Below are 19,263 nucleotides of genomic sequence, written 5' to 3'. Positions count from 1 at the left end.
AACCTGCTTTCATCTGTGAAGAGCACAGGGCGCCAGTGGCGAATTTGCCAATCTTGTTGTTCTCTGGCAAATGCCAAACGTCCTGCACGGTGTTGGGCTGTAAGCACAACCCCCACCTGTGGATGTCGGGCCCTCATACCACCCTCATGGAGTCTGTTTCTGACCGTTTGAGCAGACACATGCACATTTGTGGCCTGCTGGAGGTCATTTTGCAGGGCTCTGGCAGTGCTCCTCCTGCTCAAAGGCGGAGGTAGCGGTCCTGCTGCTGGGTTGTTGCCCTCCTACGGCCTCCTCCTCCTCCTGATGTACTGGCCTGTCTCCTGGTAGCGCCTCCATGCTCTGGACACTACGCTGATAGACACAGCAAACCTTCTTGGCACAGCTCGCATTGATGTGCCATCCTGGATGAGCTGCACTACCTCAGCCACTTGTGTGGGTTGTAGACTCCGTCTCATGCTACCATTAGAGTGAGAGCACCGCCAGGATTCAAAAGTGACCAAAACATCAGCCAGGAAGCATAGGAACTGAGAAGTGGTCTGTGGTCACCACCTGCAGAATCACTCCTTTATTGGGGGTGTCTTGCTAATTGCCTATAATTTCCACCTTTTGTCTATTCCATTTGCACAACAGCATGTGAAATTTATTGTCAATCAGTGTTGCTTCCTAAGTGGACAGTTTGATTTCACAGAAGTGTGATTGACTTGGAGTTACATTGTGTTGTTTAAGTGTTCCCTTAATTTTTTTGAGCAGTGTATTATTTGTTCAGCACTTTTGAAATGTACAGCGACAGAATTCAGAACATGGGTTATTCTTACAGTATTCTCCCTGTTCAGAACCGTAGGATAAATAAAGGGGGCATATAAGCAGGCAATGAAAGCTCTTACAATATTCGATGATGACATTTCTCTAAAACAGGCTATAGGCTACATGTGCACCACCAAGTCAGAACAGTAGGCTAAGTTATGAGGGGGAAAGGGACCAAATTATTAGGGTGAGGCACATGGGCTACTAACAGCTTACCACACATCATACACTTAGTATTGCTTTCTTAGCAACAGTATACATATCTCCCTGGCATACTACATCATTTATGCAGAAGCAGACAATACATTTTTGGACTCACCTTGTTGTGCTGTGCTCACTTGAACAGGAAGGTGGCGCTGCGGTCCTTCTTGTGTGCAAATTTTGTCATCAAAGTCTGGCATTCTCTGGATTTATGGTGCTTTCAAGACAACTGTGAACTATGAAAAAAACAAGGTTGAATCATTGCGTCAGTGATCTTCAGGTCGGAGCTCTAGAAAGAGCCTTGAGTTTCCAACTTGGAATTCCGAGTTGGATGACCGTTCAAAACATATTTTCCCAGTCGGAGCTCATTTTTTTCCATGTTCCCAGTTGTCTAGAACTCACTGAAGATTTCTGAGATTTCTCTCAGTTCCGATTTTCCAATTGTTTTGAACAAGGCTGAAGTCATGCTGGATTGACAGCATGGCCAATGTATTCAAACGTTTCTGGCCCATGGTGTTGAATGTTTATCCTTTTAAGCTTGGAAAAGAGACTCTTAAACCCAGACATGAACCACACACCCACTCCACTGAATAACAGGCTAGTGATTGTTTTGCAACGCTTGCAGTTAGCCACTGATTCCTTCCAAACCACTCATTGTTGAATTTGTGATTTCCAACTTGTTGTGTAATGTTTATGTCCAATGGCCGATGAGCACTGATATGTTTTATCTGTAATATCTCTTCATATGACAAGAATTGAAAAGGATATGCCAGTACATTGTCTACGTGATTCATGATGATGACTTGTCTAGCTTGCTAGCTAAGATTTTGAAAGTATGATGTTGACATGATTAGTCCAATCAAAGCTACGGTAGATATAACGTGATTTGACGTAATTTTATCTGTGGTCAATGATCTTGATCCTTCTTGGATGGGCACTTCTAATGCAACTCTATGGCAGCACCCTGTAGAGCTCTCCCCTTAGATCTTGCGGTGACGTAGTGTCCCCATGAGTGACAGAACATTGAGCCAATCATGGCGCAACTAGAGAACATTACCAACCCCTAAACAGGTGGGGCTCTGCCAAAAATAAAAACATGTAGAGAAAGATGTGTGTCATGTATGCTAGAATGGAAGTTTAAAAACTACAGCTGCATATTAGCCAACGCATATTTTAGGCAAGTCAACAAATGTTTATTTTCAATGACGGCCTAGGAACAGTGGGTTAACTGCCCTGTTCAGTGGCAGAACGACAGATGTTTACCTTGTCAGCTCAGGGATTTGATCTTGCAACCTTTCGGTTACTAGTCCAACGCTCTAACCCATAAGCTACCTGCCGCCACATATAGCATACCTTGCAATACAATCTTCTCTAAAAACAGCTGGGATGCCCAGCGAGCAAATATAAAAGTATTTTGAAGAAATGTGCAAGAATTAACATAACCAACAAATGGAAATGTGTTCAGGAAGATAATTGTATTTTTTCTTCTTTTTTTTGATGAATTGAGGGTTTGTAATTAATAAGACTTCAATGTATGTTTCTTTACAGTAACAGATATTTTGTATTTTAATGAAAATAAAAAACATAATATTGAAAGTATTTTGTGTATTAATTTCATTAGTGGGTGCAGATGTTTTGCCATCATCTTTGAGGCACCAGTGACTCAATATCACAGCCTGATCTCATTGACTAGACATAACATAGTAAATGTACATCTGTGTCACTCAAATTAGTATGCTATAAGTTACGTTTGGTATGGTTACATAAGACAGATGGTTACTTAAGGCAAAAACAAAAGTACGGTGGTTGGTCGGGGTAGGTGGGCATATAACGCGAACAAAGGTTGCGAGTTTGAATCTATTTAGCAACTTTTCAACTACTTACTCCTTTTTAGTTACTTTGTAACTACTTAACATGTTAGCTAACTCTTCCCTAACACTAACCTTAACCCTTTTAGCTAACCCTTCCTCTAACCTTTATCCTTTAACCTAACTCATAAACTTAACCCTAACCCCTATCTTAGCTAACCTTAGCCACCTAGCTAGAATTTATAAGATATCATACATTTAGAAAATTCAAAACATATTGTACACTAGGCAAATTCGTAACATATAATACAAATTGTAAATCGTAACATGTCATATGAAATGGGTGATGGACGTCCAAAAAAGTAATACATACCATACGAAACCTAACATACTGTATCATACTAAATGGAGTGTCCCGGATTAACATACAGAATAATACTAAATGCTCTGAGACCAGGTTGAATATCAATGATTGACAGTCTTAATTCTTGGCCAATTAAGCCTCATTATTGTGCTAAATGTTGAGAAAAAAAATTAAACGTAGATAATTTCCATATAGACATAAGAGCTAGGCCTATCCATCAAGCCTAGCAAGACATTGCCACGCCCCATCAGGTCTGAAATGACTATGTCAGATTGTCTCAGGGTGACGCATGTCAAGAGCAATGTCAAGAGCAATGTCCCTGTCCATGGTGCTGAAATTGGGCTGGTATTTGCCGTGCATATTCTCAAAGTAGCCCATATGATTTCGTAGGAACCCTGGCTAGGATAAACAGGCTTTGGTGTCACCCCAACAATTATCTAACCAAAAGTACAGTAATTTTAACATTCATAATAAAGACTATCCTGTCCTATCTCTGCCTTCGAACTACTGCTATATCGATCCTGGCAAAAGTCGATGTTGGATACGGCCAATTTTTTCAATAAGCTGCATTTGAGTCGTACGATCATCTCGCGTGTTCCGGTCACGATGTCTTGTTTTCATCATACGACAGTAGACTACTGTACCAGCTGAACCCAACAGACGATGGAGGAGAGGCAGGCTGCGCCTGTCGAAATGTATCGTGCTCCGTTTCCATACGTTACAATCTACTTGCTATGGTGACCTTGTTATGAGTATTTTGGCAATAACTGTTACTGACGCAGCGAGATGGTGCAGCAGTAATGAAAACCTATTTATCCTGTTGTAGCCTCCCAGGACCGTTATGCGATGCATCGCTGATTTTTTTCTGTGTACAGGCTATCATCTTTCGTTCTTGATACAACGTTATCGCCTGCAAATTATGTTGAATTGATCTCAATTATTGAAAGAATATCCTAAATGATTTTGGAACATTCCTGGAAAACAATCATGTATGGATCGAAGAACTTGTTTATAGATCTTATGAATTTCATATCGTAATTCTTTGGGACTCCGTTCGACATTATCTAAAATAGCACGGTAAGCATGGATCATTTTCATAAAATTGCCACATCTATTGAGTGTATTGTAGGCATGTAGGAATCTACTGTAAAATTGAATTTAACTGGTACTAGGACTCTCAACATACTGTAACCTACCAAGCATATTGCGTTGTTTCATTCCATCTCTCTATTGGTGATCAATACATTTTTTACCGCATGACCACAATGATGACCTCATACACACTTTATCTTACCTGACATCACCATCATCAATCATTGTGTTTTTATTTATTTATCTTAGAATAAATGAAGACTTTAGTGTTTCTCTTGTTGTAATGCTATTTGAAAATGTGTCAGGTGATATTCTAAACTGCATTGTAAAGTAAGATTAAATAATTAACCTACAGTGAAGGTAAATAAAGAAGGGGGAAAGATACTGCAAATGCATCATTACACAGACACACACACGCACACACATATACATTTGGAATACTTCCTTTTGTTATTGTTCATTATTAGTAGCAGGAAAGTGACCCTTATACACATGCAGGTATAATGTATATTAACACCCTCTGACCCTGTTCTCTGTGCAGGACAGGTGTGTCATCATGGAACCTACAGGCTCCACCTTGGACATGCAGATGGAGAGTGTTGAGAGGAGTACAGTGTTTCTCAGACAAGAACATCTCACCCTACTGCATGGCCTACACCTGGAGATCCTGTCCTTGCAGAAACGATGTAGCGGTGAGTCTATACATCACACACACACACACATGCACAAATACCGTATGCACACGCGCGCAAACACACAGAGATCAAATTAGACTAGTGGAGTAGACAGTGACCCTCTTTACAACAACAGTGTTACTGCCAAGCCAAGCAGAGGCAGACCTCACTGCAGAACACGATGTAGCCAAGAAGGCAATGAAGCATCCCTATGGATGCATCCCTTCTCTTCCTCTCTTCTTTTCTGTACTCGGCTCTCCTGTTCAGTTAAAGGGCATCACCATACGGTGTTGTGGTTTGACTGACAGACTAGGCCCATACACTGCAAAGATGCTAAACCCATCAAATTTGAGATACAAACACAATGTAGCCTAGTCTATCAGCGCAATCAATTTGTTTTCTTGAGACTATTAACTTTAACTTGAACAGAGCAGGTTTATCTCAATAAATGCTACAGCCAGGGTTTCTGATATTTTAGTCTTTGTCCTTGAGGGCAACCCAAGCATGGCGTCTGTCTGTGCTGACTGGAGAAGTGCTTAGACTCCACCCAGCTAAACATAATCAGTTTAACTCAATGTGATTACTGTATGTCCAGTCTACACAAGGCCCTAATCATCTCTGTCTGAACTGTCTGCAATCAAGCTAATTGACAGACTAGACACAAACAAACAGATTGGACATTCACTGCTTCAACAGCACTACAGTTATGATTAAGGATTAACATGGGTAACAGGGAACCCGGGACTGTCCTGGGAACACTTCACATTTCCCGAGAAAATAAAATGAAAGACCTGGGAAATTACAACATTTTGCCTCAATGTTGGCACCAATGCAGGCCCTACACATGCGCAGCATCAGATTGGCAAAAATTTAAATAGCACATTATCCAAAGAAGTTGTCACATGGAAACCTTTAGCCTAGCACATTTACTTCACACAAAGTTGCCTTAAATTCAAAGCGCACGCATAATTGACACTGCCGGACTGCACATCGACACGAATGCAGTTAAACCCTACAGGAAACCTCTACAGTTGGCCTAAAGACTATAAATGAACATGTGCCTCTTTGAGCTGTCATTGTGAATCTTCAAACAGTCACACATTAGATAGGCCTATACACAATTCACTACATCGGCATCTCTGTCACAGATATGAAGTCTGTTAACAACTCAGAGAGGAATGAGGACAATTCTCCTTTCCTAGAACCTAGGCTATTTTCCTATCCAGTTCCAATCCCACTGAAACACAAAATCCTGACTCCTGTCTTGCATGAAAATTCCGAACTTTATTCTGTAATCCATAGGTTGCATTATCAAAGCACGTCTCTTGCCTATGCATGTCAAAATACCGCTATAATATTTCCCCTGCTTCTCTGTGCGGTCTCATAGCCTAGCCTACTTGCTGCCCATATGAGGGCTGAGGAAATATTCTGTTGACGACTAGTTTGCTCCGCTCATACAGAAGGTAATAAAGGCCTAGTGCACAATTTAAAATATATATATACAGTACCAGTCAAGAGTTTGGACACACCTACACATTCAAGGGTTTTTCTTTATTTTTATTATTTTCTACATTGTAGAATAATAGTGAAGACATCAAATCTATGAAATAACACTTATGGAATCAAGTAATAAACAAAAAAGTGTTCAACAAATTAAAATCTATTTTAAATGTGAGATTCTTCAAAGTAGCCACCCTTTGCCTTGATGACAGCTTTGCACACTCTTGGCATTCGCTCAACCAGCTTTAATGGGCTCCTGAGTGGCACAGCGATCTAAGGCACTGCATCTCAGTGCTAGAGGCGTCACTACAGACCCTGGTTTGATTCCAGGCTGTATCACAACCGGCCATGATTGGGAGTCCCATAGGGTGGCGCGTAATTGGCCCAGCGTTGTGTGGGGTAGGTCGTCATTATAAATAAGAATTTGTTCTTAACTGTCTTGCCTAGTTAAATAAAGGTTCAATCAAATAAATAAGGTAGTCACCTGGAATGCATTTCAATTAACAGGTGTACCTTGTTAAAGTTAATTTGTGGAATTTCTTTCCTTCTTAATGTGTTTGAGTCAATCAGCTGTGTTGTGACAAGGTAGCCCTATTTGGTAAAAGACCAAGTTCTCAAGAACACCTCAAATAAGCAAAGAGATTCGAAAGTCCATTATTTTAAAGACATGAAGGTCACTCAATCCGGAAAATTTCTAGAAATTTGAACGTTTCTTCAAGTGCAGTCGCAAAAATCATCAAGTACTATGATAACTGTCTCTCATGAGGACCGCCACAGGAAAGGAAAACCCAGAGTTACCTCTGCTGCAGAAGATAAGTTCATTAGTGTTACCAGCCTCAGAAATTGCAGCCCAAATAAATGCTTCACAGAGTTCAAGTAACAGACACATCTCAACATCAACTGATCAGAGGAGACTGCGTGAATCAGGCCTTCATCGTCGAATTGCTGCAAAGAAACCACTACCAAAGGACACCAATAAGAAGAAGAGACTTGCTTGTATTTTACAAAAACCCTTTTTACATGAAAATAATAACCACAGTGGTTATATAGGGTGCAACAGTTCAGCACCTCAGGAGCAAATGGCTTTTCATAGCTGAGCATTCATAGGTTGAGAGAGAGAGTCCTCCACAATCACCCGACCTCAAACCAATTGAGATGGTTTGGGATGAGTTGGACAGAAGAGTAAAGGAAAAGCAGCCAACAAGTGCTCAGCATATGTGGGAACTTGTTTACCACTTTTTTGGTTACTACATGATTTCATATGTTACTTCATAGTTTTGATGTCTTCACTATTATTCTACAATGTAGAAAATTGTAAAAATAAAGAAAAACTCTTAAACTTAAACTTTTGACTGGTACTGCACCCTCAGCACCCCTACTTCTCGTCGCTATGATGGGAACTTTCAGGATAAATATGAATTATTCCCGGTATTGAAACTTGGTAGATTTGGGGGGAAATATTCATCCCTAGTTCCGATCAGCATTAGTATTCAGTCTTTCAATGAGACACATTAGATTGAAAGCATTCCTTTTAATTATTTTTGTAAATTCCTGAAATGTGTCTATTTGTCTCCTAGACTTACTCATATGACTAATTTCTGTCTCACACATTATTCATTCATGTCTCTGTCTCACTGATATCTCATTTATTGTCTCTGTTTTCTCAGAGTTGACATGTGAGCTGAATGTGAAGCCTCCAGGCAAGAGTGAACTGGGTAAGTTGTGTCTCTCTTTCTCTCTCTTCCTGCCCCCCTCCCTCTAATTCTCTCCAGGCTTGGCTTTGTGACACTAACTGTTTGTCCTCTTTGGCTCCCCCCCATCCCATCCCACCCTCATGGCATTATCCTTCACTTTACCCATCCGCCAAGGGACAGCCCTGTGGTCGACCTCCCCAAATGCTCTCTCCCTTTCCCCCTCTCATCCTCAGCCATAAAGGCCATATTCCATGAATAAAACATCACATTTTATGGCTTGATCCGTTACCAGGATAAAAAATGTGTAGGAGGATTGGAATTGGGTAGATTGGCAGTGGAGTGCAATCCACAGTTCATGAATATGAACCATCAGACAAAGGCTGTGTGTGTGCACCTTAATATTCCATTCATGGGTAGTTTGTTGCATTAGAATGTCTAGATAGAAGATGGATATTATGATAATATCGTAGATAATTACAGAGACAGAGGGGATGGGAGGGAATGGGTGGTGGAGAGAAAGAGAAAGAAAGGAGGAGTTGGGGGGGGGGGGTCATGCCCATCTGCAGCCAATTATAACTAATCAGGACCCCCCTCTTTTTCCAGAGCAGGCTGTCCTTTGCTCTATCACACCCCCCTCTCCTCCATCCTCACAAATTGTGGAGGGGTGGAGGGGGTACAATTACAGTCTGTTTGCAGAGAGAGAGAGAGAGAGAGAGCGAGAGAGAGAGAGAGAGAGAGAGAGAGGAGGTACAGATAGAAGGGTCAGAGAGAGAGAGAGAGAGAGAGAGAGAGAGAGAGAGAGAGAGAGAGAGAGAGAGAGAGAGAGAGAGAGAGAGAGAGAGAGAGAGAGAGAGAGAGAGAGAGAGAGAGAGAGAGAGAGAGAGAGAGAAACAAACGAAATTAGATTACACAGCATTTTCTATATTTGCAGCATGACCTCACTACCCTGGTCTAGTGGGCGACAGTTAGACAGAGACCAGGAAGAACTACACCAAGGAGAAAGCTGGGGTTATTCAGGGAGGGAGGGGAAAGAGATTGAGGAAGGAGGGGTGCGAGGAGTGGATGGCGGGAGGGGAGAAACAGATGTAGAAAGAAAAATCAGTAAAATAGTGATTGGGATCGAGGGAAGAATTAAGACAGAGGGATGGAGAAATAGGTACAGGATGAGACTGGTACAGAGAGAGGGATTAAGAGTGATGAGAGAAGAGAAGAACAAGAGAAAGAGAGGAGGATGAGAAAGGAGATAAAGGAAGGGCTACTTATATGGATATCAGGTTCCTCCTATTCTAAACGAAATGCAGAAATCCTAATATAGGCCTAACGAAAATCCCTACTGATAATTTTACAATGATTTCACATCCAAGTTTCAACTAATCACAGCACCTTTTGCTCGTCTCCCTTCCCATTAGTTTACTTTGACCTAATTCTTGGGTCAACCAGCATACCAGAGGCTGTGGTGTAATCCCTCTCCCCTGGCCCAGCTGTCTGAGCTGGGCAGCCTCAGCCCAAAGGCACAGCTATAGCTAGGTATGACTAAGGCTTTTTTTAATACCCCATTCCTACTGGAGGATTTCACTGTGATGGAGTTACTGTAGCTTTGACTTTGCCCCAAAAGCACAGCAAATGTTGTACACTGATTTTAGACTTGCGGTTAAAACTGGATGCAGTGACGTTATCACAGCCAATTCCTGGTGTAATGATGACATCAGTGTAGCCAATTTTGTCCGCTGAGAAAGTAGGTATTATTGGGTTGAGGGAACTATCAGTGTATTACTACACTGAATGTTATGTCGGCCATCAGCCCTCCAAAACAATCACCTTCCTTCCTTCCCCTCCCATCACACCACCACTGCATGTGAGCAGTCTGCCAGTCTACTCTCTTCACTCTCTCTCCATAGTGGGTAAGTGGCAGCAGATGTCACATCATGCCAGTGGCCATGACGCGGCTGGTAGAGATTGGGTGGTGGATACTGGCAGGGATTTGCTCAGTGGCTCTTTAATCCTTTTCCCATATGTGCTCAGTCTTCTGCCTTTTTCCATTCAATCCCTAAACCCATATACCATTTCCCATCTGCCAGATGATTCACAAATGTGCTTTGAGGCCAACTTGGTGATTGAAAGCAGCCAGCGCTGGTCACATTACCTAATTCCATATCCGTTTGACTGAATGGATCATATCCAGGCAGTGTGTTATCTTTCTGCATGTGTTCTATGCTCTGTTCTCTGGTCCTATGTCCTGGGGGGTGGGGTTAGGAGGAGTGCTCTGTTCTCTGGTCCTATGTCCTGGGGGATGGGGTTAGGAGGAGTGCTCTGTTCTCTGGTCCTATGTCCTGGGGGGTGGGGTTAGGAGGAGTGCTCTGTTCTCTGGTCCTATGTACTGGGGGATAGGGTTAGGAGGAGTGCTCTGTTCTCTGGTCCTATGTCCTGGGGGATGGGGTTAGGAGTGCTCTGTTCTCTGGTCCTATGTCCTGGGGGATGGGGTTAGGAGTGCTCTGTTCTCTGGTCCTATGTCCTGGGGGATGGGGTTAGGAGGAGTGCTCTGTTCTCTGGTCCTATGTCCTGGGGGATGGGGTTAGGAGTGCTCTGTTCTCTGGTCCTATGTCCTGGGGGATGGGGTTAGGAGGAGTGCTCTGTTCTCTGGTCCTATGTCCTGGGGGATGGGGTTAGGAGTGCTCTGTTCTCTGGTCCTATGTCCTGGGGGATGGGGTTAGGAGGAGTGCTCTGTTCTCTGGTCCTATGTCCTGGGGGATGGGGTTAGGAGTGCTCTGTTCTCTGGTCCTATGTCCTGGGGGATGGGGTTAGTAGTGCTCTGTTCTCTGGTCCTATGTCCTGGGGGATGGGGTTAGGAGTGCTCTGTTCTCTGGTCCTATGTCCTGGGGGATGGGGTTAGGAGGAGTGCTCTGTGGGGTCAATATGTCAGCATGAGTAGTAGATGCCCTTCATGTGAATCCTGGCAGCTGCATTTGAGGCTTGTTTTTTTGTCTGAATGTTAGCTATCTGTCTGTGAATCTCTGATGCGTCCTTACTATTTGATTTGTGTACACTTCTCTGCTTCTGTGTTCGTCCTCAGACCTGGCGGAGGAGGAGGAGCAGCTGGAGGCCCGCTGTCTGGAAGTCGAAGATCGCCGGGCCGAGCAGCAGTGCACGCTGGGAGAGCTGTGTAAGGAGCTGACTCACAAGGGGGCGCTGGTTGGTGTGCTGCGGGCTAACCTCAAGGACAAGGAGCGCCACTTCCTGGACGAGCTGAAGCGCCGCAGCCAACGCTCCACGGTGCTCAACACAGAGCTGCAGAGGCAGACCGAGGCGGCAGCCTACCTCTCGTTCCAGCTGCACGCTGCCCGACAGAAACTGCAACACCAGCGGCTGCAGCAGAGAAAGCAGGCCCTCAGGGAGAACTGGGAGAATAGGGATCGTCATCATGGGAATCCCCCTGGGCCCCAGTACAGCCAAGCAGCCGAGTGGGACACCGCCATCTTTTCTCCCTTTTCTCCCCAGTCGCCCTCCGGTTTCTCCAATGCCTCCAACACCAGCTCTGCCATAGCCTCCCCTGTGATCAAGCCTAAACGCAGGGGCAGCAGGACCATGTCAGGGCACCAGCTCCGGGCGGAGAGGGCCAGGGAGTGTGTCCCCCAGGAGAGGGTGACGTGCCCTGCAGAGCCCACCGCCATGCCTGACCCAGCGCTGTTCCTCCACCCTCACCGCAGGCACCACAGGTCCAGGGCCAGGCATTCCTACTCCCTGGCCCACAGACAGAATCCTCTGGTGGGGGAAAGAGGGGAGGAGGAGGGGGGTGGAGAGGGGCCCATGGAGCCCCAGGACGGAGCTCCTCCCAGACTGGCAGCCACGGCCACAGCATCACCTGCTGGCTGCTCAAACCAAGGCTGAATAACTAGCCCCACTGTGACCATCCCTAGAAATGCATCATCATCACTATCATCATAATTATTGTCATCATCATCATCATCGCTATCCTCATAATCACTATGACTATCTGATTTTATTAATACTGTAAATCGCCCATTGTCCTGCACCTTTATCAAATTGATACTGAGATTAATTTAGCATTGTTGATTATAATCCTATTAACTCTAATTACTGGTATTTAGATGTATTGCTATGATGAACACTTTTTATAATTATACATTTTGACATGACCTGAATTAACCCAAACTTCCAGGTGTACGAACACCCAATGAGGTTGTTGTTACTAATCACTTCACGTCAATGTGTAGAATCATGTAGTTGAATGCATTTACACTGGCGTTGCTCTATATAACGTTATTATGGGGCCTTATCCGAGTGTGGCATCTTGTGTGGAGGTTAGTTTAACCTATGGCCTGTTGCCATAGACCACAGCACCTACTGTGCAATTACCTTACCCTTCTGTGTCGTTTTAGGGCCAACCATAAATCAACCCTGGGTTGCCCTTGTAGAAAACATTTTCTGACCTCTGTTACGCTGAGTCACAGTTGGGTAGCGTCTGAGCATCTGTGTATGTCCTTGCTGTGAATACTATTACATTTCAGATCTGCATCAGTGGCCTTCACTTGAAAAGTTCCCACATGGCCAAGAGGTGTAGTCATACCGTCATATCCCACTGAATCTTTCTTTATTCCATTGGTCATACAATAGGTAGGCCTACAGCACACCCTATATGTTACACAATAATTGAAAGTAACATTAGTCCACTGGCCTCACACACAGATCTTAGTGGGTTTCAATTATATTGTGTCTCTGAGCTTTAAAAAAAACTACAAATATTACCAAACACTGATGAAGCTATTGGATGAGTTAAACTGGAGTTCCTGGCATCCTGCATAAATAGGGGGTGGTATAGGTAACCTTCTAATCTAGCAGATGCTTTGCAATAACAGAACACTTTTGGGTAATAATGCATTGGGACCAGTTTGGCCAGATGCTTCTCTCAGGTTTAGTGAGGTGTGTGTAATACTGTACACAGAGAATAGTATTTCTCTGTTTATTTACATCTGTGGTTTGCTGGCGGGGTTTCACCTTAGGGCTGTGGCTGATTTGATCTCACTATTACTAGTCAAGCAAAAAGGGGTTATTAGGGCCTTCTGGTAGATTTGTCTCTTGTCTCAGATAGCTGAGAAGAGAAAATTCTCATTTTCTTAAATAAAGTGGTCATTTTGGTTATCTACATGGTAGATTCCAAGCTGTGTAGACAGCAGCTGTTGAAAGCCATTAGTTGACGCTATGAAACCAGCCAATGACATTGATTTGCACTTGGCTGACCCTAGTGGTGTAGTGAGAGAATAGCACCCAACCAGATGAAGATGTGTGGTGTCACTTGATCTGAACATTTAACCTAGTCTCTTTTCCTTTTTATTGTCTTTTAGTTGATGAAATTGGTGGATTTTACATTCAACATCAGATATTCTTACATTTTGAAACTGTATATCTTGGTAGGTAATATATCTTAACCCTTATATGAATGTACATATATAGTCTGATAATAACTCAATATAACACAGACGTAATCTTTTTAGTAGACACTCTTAGCCAGAGCGAGTACATACTTTTTCATACTGGTCCCCCGTGGGAATCGAACCCGCAACCCTGGTGTTACCAGCGCCATGCTCTACCAACTGAGCCACACGGGAAATGTTGTCAATGGGTTATTTAATACAAAATATTTCTTATTAATCAATATAAAATGGAATACTGTAAAAGGTATTAGAAGGATATGTTTTATTATGATTGTTTAACTTAATATTTTTTATGACTTATTTAACTGATTGTTTAATATATTATGTTTATTATATCACAGAATGTTATAAAACTATTATGTTATTTTCTGTATTTATCTGTCTATAAGGCATTTGGAGGAGGTATTGTCATGGAATGCCTTGAAGAAGAGAAGATGGGTTGAATTCAGTGCAGACATTTAACATTGTGTTTTTTACAATGTAAGAAGAGCTGCCTCATTACTGAAAAGCAATCAACTTAAACTGTTGCTGGCAACAATTGCTGTCAAGCCTCCCAAAAAATGTCCGTGTCCCATAGGCACAACTTTCTTTTTCTGTGTAGAAAAATGCCCAGATTCATGGTCAAGGCCTCCATAATGGCCCTTAACCCTTAGCCTGCAAGCAAGCAATTTATCATGACTGTGCACTATTTCCTCAGCTTCTGAGAACACATTCCCCATTCAATTTCGAAATGACAGTAACATGACAATCCTCATTGAAAATGTTTATAGAGTACATGTTCTTCTTAGGGAACTAGAAGTTAGACTGTTAAGCTTTCATTTAAAGCACATGTCCTTGGATGATGTTCTTGTGATATACTGTACCTGTGCTTATAGTGGTGTAGGTACAGATGTGGTCTGTGGCTAGAGCCAGCTATGTCCAAAAAATATCCTTACTTTCACACGGACACATTCCACTCTACAACTAAGCAATAAGAACAGAGAAAACTGACACTTCAAATCTTACACATTTTGGACATTGAAATGTGTAAGTGACACGCTGATATGATATATCGCAGACAAATAACAAATAAAAACACTATCCCTTTATTCTTAATCAAATAGCTAAACAGCTTTGATATACTGTTGAATCAGATTGTGGTGAAAAGTGTCTTATGACGACAATGATGAGCCAAAGAGGCCCAACACAGTTGTATGATGTTCTGCCTTAGAGTAGTCCTGCTGTGACTATGCTGTGTAACGTTGCAGCATGGCCATGCACAATTACATAGAAAAAAAACTAAACGTACCTTGTCTGTCATGAATGTTGAAGAAAATTATATTTGAATTTACTCTGCCAATTGTCCGTGGGTCGAAATTTTAGACAAAATATCCACAGGAAAGCATTATTAAACCAACTTCGAAACGCGGGTCTCTGTGTGTGGCAATCAATATTTGTTTGCTCGTGACCTAAGGCATGTGCACAAGACGGAATTACACGTACAAGATGCATGCATACTAACCAAAGTCGTGCCAGGTGATAGAAATTGCACTCTAAAAAGTTGGGTAAATAATACTTTCCTGTGGATATTCTGAAGGACCAACCTCACAGATAACAGCTAGAGTAAGTTCAAATGTAATTGTATTGAACATTCTGGCTTGTAAGGAAACTTTTTTTCAGACTGTATACCAAAGAATTGGTATCAGTCTGATTTATTAGGCAAGCCTTGTTCTCCTCTTTCTAAATAACAGGGGAGGATGAGTCTTAAAAGTATTTTTTTGATTCTTCATAGAAAACTCAGATCTTCCCCTTCTGCTCTCCTTGCTTCCTTCTGATCCTTTGAGGAGGTGGCAAGGAGAACAGACACAAGGAATCGAGCAATGACTTTTGAGATCACCCTGGTATCCTCACTTCTATCTTCTATCTGGTTTCCAATTCCACATTTACTAAAATGTTTCTTGATCCATTTACTCACTAGCATGAAGAAAATGAGGATGAGGGAGACATTTGAATGACTTTCTCCTACTGAGTATGTCTTCCATTTTGAGGGAGGAAGGTTTTTTTGTGTAAAACCTCTCGCCATTGGCGCCCAGAGGTCAATCCTGACAGAAGCCGGAGGTCACAGAGGTAAATCCACAGCATTAGTTCATACTAGTGGATTTCACCATCACCGCATCGCGAGACCATGAGCCTGACTCATGTCCACTACATGGGCATTTTAATAAGTATTTGTTTTTTTATTGTTTGATATGTTAAGTCTTTTCAAGCAATTAAAAAGCACCACTCTATATGTTCCCTCAGGCATACAACATATGGTATGCAGTGAGACACTCTGAGGACGCCTCCTCAAGACCATGAGGTGTGTTGTGTCATACGGTCCCGTGCTGGGCAACCCCCACCCCCGTCTCTACCGCACTACTGTGTTAGCTTGCTGTAGAGCATAGAGCTGTACACATTATTCAAATAAAATGTAGGATTGACTAAGCGTGTCTACTGTGTGTTGTATCTTTGAATGTGTTACCCTGGATTATCTAGTTCGATGACGAACACCAGGTCTGAAATCTACATTATATACAGTAATGTAGATACATAGATATACAGTAATGTACATACATAGATATACAGTAATGTACATACATAGATGTACATACATAGATATACAGTAATGTACATACTGTCACGTTCTGACTATAGTTCTTTTGTGTTTTCTTTGTTTTAGTGTTGGTCAGGACGTGAGCTGAGTGGGTAGTCTATGTGTGTTTTTCTATGTTGGGGTTTTGAGTTCGGCCTGGTATGATTCTCAATCAGTGGCAGCTGTCAATCGTTGTCCCTGATTGAGAATCATACTTAGGTAGCCTGGGTTTCACTTTTGAGTTGTGGGTGTTTGTTGCCGTGTCAGTGTTTGTTCGCCACACGGTACTGTTTCGTTCGTTTGTTGTTTTGTATTTTGTAGTGTTCTGTTTGTTGGATTAGCATTAAAATTCATCATCATGAACACTTACCACGCTGCGCCTTGGTCCTCCTCTCTTTCACCCGAAGACGAGCGTTACACATACATAGATATACAGTAATGTACATACATAGATATACAGTAATGTAGATATAGTGCCTTCAGAAAGTATACACACCTCCTGACTTTTTCCACATTTTCTTGTGTTACATCCTGCATTTAAAATTGATTAAATTGAGATGTGTCACTGGCCTACACACAATACCCCATAACGTCAAAGTGGAATTATGTTTTTAGGAATGTTTACAAACTAATAAAAAATGTAAAGCTGAAATGTCTTGAGTCAATAAGTTTTCAACCCCTTTGTTATGGCAAGCCTAGTCACATAATAAGTTGCATGGACTCACTCCAATAATAGTGTTTAACATGAATTTTGAATGACTACCTAATCTCTGTACCCCACACTTACAATTATCTGTAAGGTCCTTCAGTCGCGCAGTGAATTTCAAACACAGATTCAACCATTAAAATCAGGGTGGTTTTCCAATACCTCGCAAATAAGGGCGCCTATTGGTAGATGGGTATACATTTTAAAAAAGCAGAATATCAATCAAATTTTAATTGTCACATGCTTCGCAAACAACAAGTGTAGACTAATATGAAATGCTTACTTACTTCCCGACAATGCAGAATACAAAATTATATTCTGTACATTAATAATATTAATAATAACAACAATAATAATTGAGGAAAAGAATAGTAACGTGGAAATAATACACAATGAGCAATGATAGCTTGGCTATAGACATGGGATACCAGTACCGAGTCGATGTGCAGGGGTATGGGGAAATTGAGGTCGATATGTACATATAGGTAAGGGTAAAGTGACTAGGTAACAGATTAAATAATAGACAGTAGCAGCAGAGTATGTGATGAATGTGTAAGTGTGTGTGTGGCGAATGTGTGCCTGTGTGTACGTGTTATGTGTGAGTGGGGGAGTGTGTGTTGGAGTGTCAATGTAAGTATGTGTGAGTGGGTAGAGTCCAGTGTGTGTGCATTGATTCAAAAAAGAGTGCAAAAAGGTTCAATGCAGATAGTGTGGGTAGTTATTTGGTTAACTATTTAGCCATCTTATGGCTTGGGGGTAGAAGCTGTTCAGGAGCCTTTTGGTCCCAGACGTAGCACTCCAGTACCGCTTGCTGTGCGGCTGGAGTCTTTGACAATTTTTAGGGCCTTCCCTCTGACACAGCCTTGTATAGAGGTCCTGGATGGCAGGGAGTTCGGCCCCAGTGATGTACACGGCCGTATGCACTACCATCTGTAGCACCTTGTGGTTGGATGCCGATCAGTTGCCATAGCAAGCGGTGATGCAGCCAGTCAAGATGCTCTCAATGGTGCAGCTGTAGACACAACACATATTTTCAGCATCCTGAGGGGGAAGAGGCATTGTTGTGCCCTCTTCACGACTGTGTTGGTGTGTTTGTACCACGATAGGTCCTTAGCGATGTGGCCCCCAAGGAACTTAAAGCTCTCGTCCAGCTCCACTACAGCCCCGTCGAAGTGAATGGGGCGTGTTCGGTCTTCCGTTTCATGTAGTTCACGATAAGCTCCTTTGTCTTGCCCACGTTGAGGGAGAGGTTGTTGTCCTGGCACCACAATGACAGGTCTCTGCCAGGTCACTGACCTCCTCCCTTTGAGCATGGTGAAGTTATTAATTACACTTGGATGGTGTATCAATACACCCAGTCACTACAAAGATACAGGCATTCTTCCAAACTCAGTTGCCAGAGAGGAAGGAAACTGCTCAGGGATTTCACCAATGGTGATTTTAAAACAGTTACAGAGTTTAATGGCTGTGATAAGAGATAACTGAAGATGGATCAAAAACATTGTAGTTACTCCACAATACTAACATAAATGACAGAGTGAAAAGAAGGAAGCCTGTACAGAATAAAAATATTCCAAAACATGCAATAAGGCACTAAAGTAAAACCGCAAAAAAAATTGCCAATGAAATTAACGTTTTGTCCTGAAAACAAAAGTGTTATGTTTGGGGCAAATCCAACACAACATATCACTGAGTACTACTCTTCAAATTATTATGCAAGCTGGTGGCTGTATCATGTTATGGGTATGCTTTTTGGGGGTTAAAAAACAGAATAGACTGCCAGCAAAATCCTAGAGGAAACTTGGTTCAGTCTGTTTTCCAACAGACCCTGAGAGGCAAATTCACCTTTCAGCAGGACAAATATACACTAGAGTTGCTTACCAAGGCGACATTGAATGTTCCTGAGTGGCCCAGTGACAGTTTTCACTTAAATCGGCTTGAAAATCTATGGCAAGACTTGAAAATGGCTCTCCAGCTATAATCAACAACCAACTTGACAAGGCTTATAGAATTATTTTAAGAATAACGGGTGAATATTGTGCAATCCAGGTGTGCAAAGCTCTTAGAGACTTACCCTGAAAGACTCACAGCTGTAGTCGCTGATAAAGGTGATTCTAGCATGTACAGTTGAAGTCGGAAGTTTACATACACCTTAGCCAAATACATTTAAACTCAGTTTCACAATTCCTGACATTTAATCCTAGTAAAAATTCCCTGTCTTAGGTCAGTTAGGATCACCACTTTATTTTAAGAATGTGAAATGTCAGAATAATAGTAGAGAGAATGATTTATTTCAGCTTTTATTTCTTTCATCACATTCCCAGTGGGTCAGAAGTTTACATACACTCAATTAGTATTT

The sequence above is a fragment of the Salvelinus namaycush genome, chromosome 23 (genome assembly GCF_016432855.1).
Source record: "Salvelinus namaycush isolate Seneca chromosome 23, SaNama_1.0, whole genome shotgun sequence".
In the NCBI taxonomy this organism is placed as follows: Eukaryota; Metazoa; Chordata; class Actinopteri; order Salmoniformes; family Salmonidae; genus Salvelinus; species Salvelinus namaycush.
Note: the sequence above shows the minus strand (reverse complement) of the source record.